General features: G+C 45.7%; 1 pseudogene; it reads left to right on the top strand.

The window, feature by feature from the left end:
- Nucleotides 1-3,637: 3,637 nt before the first annotated feature.
- LOC131495048 (negative elongation factor E-like) lies at nucleotides 3,638-5,243 on the top strand (annotated as a pseudogene).
- Nucleotides 5,244-8,317: the final 3,074 nt, after the last annotated feature.

Below are 8,317 nucleotides of genomic sequence, written 5' to 3'. Positions count from 1 at the left end.
GAATTCAGGGACTTACAGCCTCTGCCCAAGACAGCCTGGTGCTCCGCTGAGAGTGTCCAGCTAATGAACTACATGAGGAATTTATACATAAATCAACAGAACTGCCCTCATCTTTCTTTCCTTCTGTTGAGCCACCACAGTGATCTCCCACTAAGAAGAGTCCTTTCATTTGCTCATGGTTCTAACGCACTTGTGGGAAAAAATATCAGACATTTTTGGCTTTTGGATTTCATACTCAAGTTTGAATATGTGGTTTCATTCCAAAAATACCATAAGAAAGTCTGAGGAGTAGCAAAGCCAGGGGGAAAAAATAGCTGACATTGAGATTCAGTCTTGAGCATCCACAAATATTTCTAGAATCTTTTTTTTTTTTTTTTTTTTTTTTTTGGTCAAGGAGACCTTTCTTCAAAGAAAACCTTAGTCACTGAAAAGCCAGATATATAAAAGAAATGAGTAGGAAAGACTCTTCTTGAAACAGGCCTGAATTCTGCCTCTTTGCTTCTTTTCAAACTTCCTCCAAGGCACTCATTGAGCAAGTTTGAAAATCAGTGCCTGGCTCCGGTTTCCAAACTGTGCTCCAGAAAATATGAATCTTTTCAGATGTTTCCCAAAGATTTTTTTGGTCAGAATTCTGTCACATGGTGTATACTAACCCCCCCCCCACACACACACACCACCCCCCACCCTGCCACAAGCAGTCTCAAAGTTTACTTTAACATAGGAAGACTCCAGGGAGATCTTACACTAACGGATTTAACACCACATGGAATCTTTAGGTCAAGGGCATTGTCATATATTCTAGACTGCCAGCCCCTGGCATTTCCCCTCATTCCCTTGAAACACACTCACTGGGGGAAGACCCTTGGGGAGAATATCCACATGACTGATTTGACTACTTTCTGCAGGGTGACAGTGCTGAGTAGAGCCTGGCATGGTGGAGAGGCACAAATTCAATGGGGCCCATGAGAGGGAAGTGGAGAATGTAAAGAAGAAAGGGACCAGCATTTATTGGGTCAAGTTTCCAAAAATGAAGTCAAGTGGAATAAATTCCATATCCTCTCTCTGTTTCTCTCTGTGTAGACCAAAAATTCAATGGAGAACCCTCTCCTGACATTCTTCCATTTCCTCCAGGAGCCCTCAGCGACCTCTTTGAAAACCCTAAGGCATACAAGCAAAGCATATCAACCAAATGAGGGGTGTCTGCCTCTCTGAAAAAAAAAATTCTCAAATGAATTTAAATATTCATCTATTAGTCTAATTCTAGCTCTATAATGGCTTTGATTTCCTTACAAATATATACACTCAAGTAATTTCTGAGAAATGACACAAAGAACAAAGAGTGAAAAAAATCAAAAAACTCTAGAGAGATTTGTCATATGGCTCACACAGATCGTGCTAAATCCATGAATATAAATTTTACAAAATGATACTCGTTATCCTGCATGTCAAAATAGATTAACAACCGTTTTTTTTCTTCTTGTGAGTTTTCATTTCCTTTTTCTTTTCTTTCTTTCTTTCTTTTTTTTTTTTTTTTTTTGGAATGGATGAAATGCATTGGGTAAACAGGTAAACCAAAAAATCATTCTGAGCCATGACCTCAGCCATCAGCTGTCCCCACATTTTCTAACATCCTGAAATTTTCCATTCGACTTGGGTGGCTGATCTCACATTTTTTCCTGGACTACTGTACCCTGTGGAGTTTGGGACACCACCAAAGGCAGGGGGTGAGCCCGACACCTGCCTGTGGTCTCCTGGCTCCTGCTCCGTGGAGCACAGAGTGGTGGGGAGGATTCGCCTGAAGGCCACGTTGCCCTCCCACACAAGCTGGAGAAGGATGCTGGAGGATGAGAAAATTATCTCTAGGAAACATTTTAAAGAAAAACTAATTATGTCCCAAAGCTTTGCCTCAGATACAAATGGAGAAGGTTTAGTTAACCCTTACATTTTCCCATCAGATTGGTGAATATTTGATAAAAAATTTTTTTTTCAACATTTTTTATTTATTTATTTATTTGGGACAGAGAGAGACAGAGCCTGAACGGGGGAGGGGCAGAGAGAGAGGGAGACACAGAACCGGAAACAGGCTCCAGGCTCTGAGCCATCAGCCCAGAGCCTGACGCGGGGCTCGAACTCACGGACCGCGAGATCGTGACCTGGCTGAAGTCGGACGCTTAACCGACTGCGCCACCCAGGCGCCCCCAGATTGGTGAATATTTGGATTTGCTTGCGAAATATTTTCTTACCTTGTTAAAACAGATCTGCGCCAGAGACAAACATGTTAAAAATCCTAATTGTAAAAGCAAAACAAACAAACAGACAAACAAAAAAACCCTCCGTGGGAGGTTTTACCATCATAGTTTGAAACTTCAGTATAATGGAGAGTTTTTGACACCTGCTGAATGTTCATCCCATCTGGGAGATATGTCTCTAAATCTAAATTTTGATTTGAGAAAAGGGCTCAGAAATGAATGATACATACACAACCACTCCCAGTTATTACTTGAAAGAAATAAAATCTGTTTTCTGAAGATTCCTATTGCTATCAGTATTTTTTACAGGAGTGTTGTTTTTGCACAGTAATGTAGTTCTTTTTTTGTGGGGGTGGGGGGTGGGGGGAATTATTAGTTATGAAACAGAACTGACTATCCCGCCAAGGACCTATATAAACAGAACAGGGGGCTTGGGGGTTTGGCAATCTCTGTGTGTAACCCTTAACCTTCAAAGGTGCCTCCATGTTAACGTGGAAACCCTGCTGATCTGAGACAGCCAGCGCCTTACGAGCATTTTTTTATTAGGAGGAGCAAAGCTAACTTCATGAGAAATCTACGATCATTATCACCATATCCCTTCTTCTTATCTCCATTCTAATTCTGAGAAAATTTTCAGGGATTTCCTGAAATTTTCGACTAGCATAATTCCGAGCAGGTATTAGAAGTTTGGAGGTTGTCCTCCATTCCGCTGATAGCCTTGAACGTGAGCTCTCTGTAAAGTGCTGATAATAAGCGACGGCACAGAGCCATACCAAAGTGTTTCAACAGACTGTTTTCACATGTCATGTTTCCACACAGTCACATGTGACATGGATTAAATCATAACTCCCCCCCCAAAGCAGTAATACTGTCAAAGCTCAAGATAATACAACAACTGAACTTCTGTCTCTGCAAATCATTAAAAAGGAAGTTGTGCTATACTTTCATTTTCTATAAAAACAGACCACTGTGTCCATCCTGACATCATGTTCACCCTACGTTTAACATATTATTCACCTAATGGGAAAAATCTCAACTCAGGTCTACTTTTGTTCTTTATAACATGTATTTTTTTCCATACAAATACTCTAAAGGTTATACTTAGTGATGATCTTTCTTTGTATACAGATACCAAAAGATAGGTTTTTTTTCCCACTTAATTTTGAATTATATATCTTGATGCACAAGTAGCTTAAAACCTCTCCATGGACAAAAAAAAAAAAAAAAACAAGAAAAGGATGATGAAATTATAAAATGTCAACACATTTGCAAATATTAAATGACTCTTCACACCATACCTCATGCAAAAGAATTTCTCCAATAATAATACCCAAGTCTCCAGCGATTTCCCTGGCCTTAGATTCTGCAGTCTAATTTGAATCTGTACTATGCATTACGCTGGCCATTTTCTTCTCTACAATGATGACTGGAAACCGTCAGAAGAGCAAGCTTCCTTTTCTATATTGCTTTACTCTGGGTGGTGTGGAAATCGAAGGGTAGTGGCGCCTTTGGCATCTCCAAGACTGCGGAGGCTTTTGCCACTACATGTCACCAGAAGATCCTTAAGATTCAGGAGCTCCTGGCCCACGCGGGCACTGCCCGAGCCCACGGGACCCCTGGTACAGTCCCCTGGGGAGCCACCAGGTTGGTGATACCCCCAGCTGAGCAAGGAGGGGGCAGCTCTGCAGAACAAATTCAGCAAATTCAAGAGGAAGAAAAAGGCATCGCTGGCTCTGACAAAGCCAAGTAGCAGCAGCACAGCCAGTCGAGGTGGTGTCCCAGGCTCACTGTCCTAGCAGCGTGGTGGACAGGGCCACCGCAGCAGAACCAGCAAAGCGGCTGCTGAAGTTGAGAGCTGGCAGCTCAAGAACCCGGGCTTCCGGCACTCTCAAACCCTCGAGGGAAGTTAAAGGACCCTAAGAAGGGGCCAGTGCCCACTTACCAGCTGTTCCAAAGTTGCATATCTGCAACAATGATCTGCAGGAGTCATGCACACACCCACAGAGGAAACCTCTGTGTGAGTTCTGTGTCTTCCAGTGACTGGGTTTGGGAACTGGGGCCAAATGGGGAAGAGGCACAGGGCCCAGGGGCTGGTGAAGTCCCCCTTGAAGCTTTGACTGGGGTTCTGAAAAGTGTGGTGGGGCCGCTCCTCAGCCTCCCCACCTCGAAGCCTCAGCCAGGATCCTAGTCGTGAATGGAACCGGGACAGAGACTGCGATGGGGACAGTGACCATGATCTGGACAGGAACTGTAATAGGGACAGTGACCATGATCTGGAGAGGGGCCACAATGGGGACAGGGACCTCGATCTGGACAGGGACCATGATGGGGACAGGAACCATGGCCCAGACAGGGACTGCGATAGGGGCAGGGACCATTATCGGGACAGGAAGCATGATGGGGACAGTGACCATGATCTGGAGATGAACCACAATGAGGACAGGGACCGTGATCCAGACAGGGACTGCAATGGGGATAGATACCTCGATCCAGACAAGAATTGCGATGGGGTCAGGGACTTTGATCCAGACAGGGACCATGAATGCAAGGGTCCTTTCCCCAGGTGGGACTCATTTCCTGAACACAGAGCCCCTCAGAAGGGGAATACTCTGTGTGTACAGAGAGGACATGATGCCCACCCTCTTCTGTGGGACCTTCTCTGCCTCTGGAAACACCATTGGCCTCTCCACGGACTCATCCAGAAACTGTGCCTTCCTTATCTAGGAAAAGGTGGAGCCAGCAGATCAGGCGGTTGCTGGGCTCAATGGGCCCAGCGGGAGTCGGTACAGCTCAAAGTCAGCATTGCAGGCAAATGGCCGGTGCTGGAATCTGCCACTGGTAAGTCTGTCTGGGGCTGCCCCGCTGTCCGGAACAGCCTTAAGGGTTGCCACTAGGACAAGATGGTCAGGATTGTCTACAGTGATGGTGGCTCCGAGGAAAACCTTGTGGACGGCTTCTAGGGAATTCAGCTGGATTCTGTGTGCCTCATCTGTGCCAACACTGGTCTCAGTAAAACACTGAGATGCAAGCTCAAAAAATAAAAAATTAAAAAATTAAAAAGATACGGGGAGCTCTTTCTTTCCTCCCAGTTTTACTGAAAAATAATTGACATGCATCACTGTATATGTTTAAGACTTACAGCTTGAGGTGAGCGTTTACTTTACATATATGGTGAAATCGTCATCACGGTAGGTTCAGCTAACATCTGTCTTCTCATGTGGACACAATAAAAAGAAAAGAAAAGAGAAAAATTCTCCTTATGATGAAAAGTCTTAGGATTTACCCCCTTAACAACTTTCCTATATACCATACAGCAGTGCTAGCCGTGGTCCTCACACTCTCTATTACATCCACAGTACTTACTTTTCTTCTAACGGGAAGTTGGTGCCTTTGACCACCTTATTCTGATTCCCCCTCTCCCCGTCTCCTGACTCTGGTAACCACAAGTCTGATCTCTTTTCCTGAGTTTGGGGTTTTGTTTCGTTTTGCTTTTGTTTTTCGATTCCATGTATACATGAGATCCTAAAGCATCTTTCTCTGTCTGACTTATTTCATTCAGCATAGTGTCTTCAAGGTCCATCCATGTTGCCACAAATGGTAAGATTTCCACATTTTGTGATGGCTCTCTTCCATTCTGTATATAGGGAGAGATGCCACAACTTCTTTACCCATGCATAAATTGATGGGCACTGGTTCCTTGTCTTGGCTGTTGGAAACGCTACAGTGATCATAAGGTGAAGATATTTTGTTGGAGTCGTGTGTTTCTTTCCTTTGCATATATTCCCAAAAGTGAAAAAGAAACCCATGGACAGAATGAACTCTGCTACTGATTCTACTGACACCATTTTACATCAAATCACCCCCAGGATCCAACCAAGGATCTTTTTAAAGTCTACAGAAGCAAACAACCTTGAAAATGATCCGGAATGCAGTGTTCAGACTAGGGTTTTTGTCCCCACAAGAGATGATAGAACATGGCTGCAGCTCCTATTTTAATGTTTGGAGAGGTCTCCATACCGTTTTCCATAGTTGAACCAATTTCCACGCCCACTGTTAGGATGACCATCCTCAAAAAGACAAGAGAGAGCGCATGCTGGCAAGGATATTCCTAACTTCCAACGCCTGCCGACTGGGGCATGACTGACCAGCACGTGCCACTGTGACCGGTGAGTGGAACCGATTCAATTATCCACTGTGTGACCAGTGGTCGTCATCCCCCACCGTGCGGCCCTAGAGGGGCCCCACTTACAATGACCATGTTGTTGGCCGGGAACTTCTTTCACTCCCGCTAGGAGGGCTACCCGTGGGCAGAAAGAGCCCTGCTACTGATCCTGCTGACACCATTTTGCATTAAATGACCCCAATGGTCTAACAGAAGACCTTTTTCAAGTCTCCAGAAGCAAACGACCTTGAAAATGATTCGGAAGGTAGTGTTCAAGCTACGAGTTTTGTCCCCACCAGAGATGCTGGAACCTGGCTGCAGCACCCTGGCAGACGGTGATGGGTGAGCTTCCACGGTGGGCCCCACGCCTGAAACAGCAAAGGCCTAACTGTATACGTGATATGCTAATCTGTTTGCATGAAGTGAGTCGCTTATTCTCCAGCCCGACATTTTGCATTACCAAATATAGCCCTGTGCTTCATCTAGAAATGATAGAGTAACCTGCCTCGAAGGGGAAAAGATCTCTGACCAACTCCCTGCTCCCTCCCGCCAGCCCCCTACAGGGATGGTTCCTCCCCTTAGAACCAGTGGAAGCTTTCCTGTTTCTGAGCTTCCAAGCCACCCGCCTGTGTTCTTGTGTGCTCACCCACACACCGACTCACAGCATCTTAACTTCAGGGGCTGTAGCCGGGAAGCGGGCCACATCCACGACTCGGCACCAACAGGACATTCAACACAGGTGGGTGCCAATTCATTCAGCCACAAATTATAAGCAGAGTAATCAAACCTTACCCCGCCCCACCCCAGATGCACACACTCCAGATTTATACGACTGAAAGCAATTTCTACAAACCCTCAGAACTCTTCAAGTTAAGTTTGCATGAACGCTGCATGTGGTCTTTTTCCGAGGGACTTTTTACGGTGAAAACAATGGCGGCTACCTCCCCATGATGGGCTCATTTAAGAACAGAGGCACAGGACAGAGCACAGCAGTGGTCAGAATGGGGCAGAGTGCCCACTTACCCACTCGAGTAAGTGACTGGGTTGCTTCTAGCAGGACGTGCGTGTGGTATCCGTGCGAGTGTGGGAGGGCGGGTTTATATGCCACGTACTGATAAAGTATGTCAGCCTGTGCAATTACGGACTATAAAGTAAGGCAGAAGCCAAGTGTGTCTTCGGAACCATGTTTTCCACTCATGTATTCACTCGTGTGTCTATTCGAACACTTATTCAGCAAATGCGTGTGAAGGGAGGGGCTACCTCAAAATAAAGAAGTAATAAATGTGCTAATTTTCTTTTTTTTTTTTTTTTTTCAACGTTTTTTATTTATTTTTGGGACAGAGAGAGACAGAGCATGAACGGGGGAGGGGCAGAGAGAGAGGGAGACACAGAATCGGAAACAGGCTCCAGGCTCCGAGCCATCAGCCCAGAGCCTGACGCGGGGCTCGAACTCACAGACCGCGAGATCGTGACCTGGCTGAAGTCGGACGCTTAACCGACTGTGCCACCCAGGCGCCCCACAAATGTGCTAATTTTCAAACGTGGTTCAAAGCACTTTAATAAAATGACTTGCTTTATTCTCACGAAAATCCTCAGAGGTGGAGCTGGTATTATGTCCATTATACAGATGGGTAAACTGAATGCTGACTGAGTCACTTGCCAGGCCACGGAGCTAAAACAAGTAAAAGTAGCAGAGGGAGAGCCCCACTCCCTGCACCTCAGGCTCCCTCCCCATGTGGCCGGCTGGCCAGCAGGACCTTGGAAGAACCAGCACCGAAATCGGGCCAGCCCTTCCTTCCCACCTGCTATTGTGAGTGCCAAGGGGCAAAGGTGTGGCCCCCACCCAGAGTCTCCCCCTTTGACCTCCTTTCCCCAGGGTTACGCTGTAACCCAGGAGATATTTTGG

This window comes from Neofelis nebulosa, chromosome 14 (assembly GCF_028018385.1).
Source record: "Neofelis nebulosa isolate mNeoNeb1 chromosome 14, mNeoNeb1.pri, whole genome shotgun sequence".
NCBI classification, from domain to species: Eukaryota; Metazoa; Chordata; class Mammalia; order Carnivora; family Felidae; genus Neofelis; species Neofelis nebulosa.
Note: the sequence above shows the minus strand (reverse complement) of the source record. Positions and strands in the feature narration are given on the sequence as shown.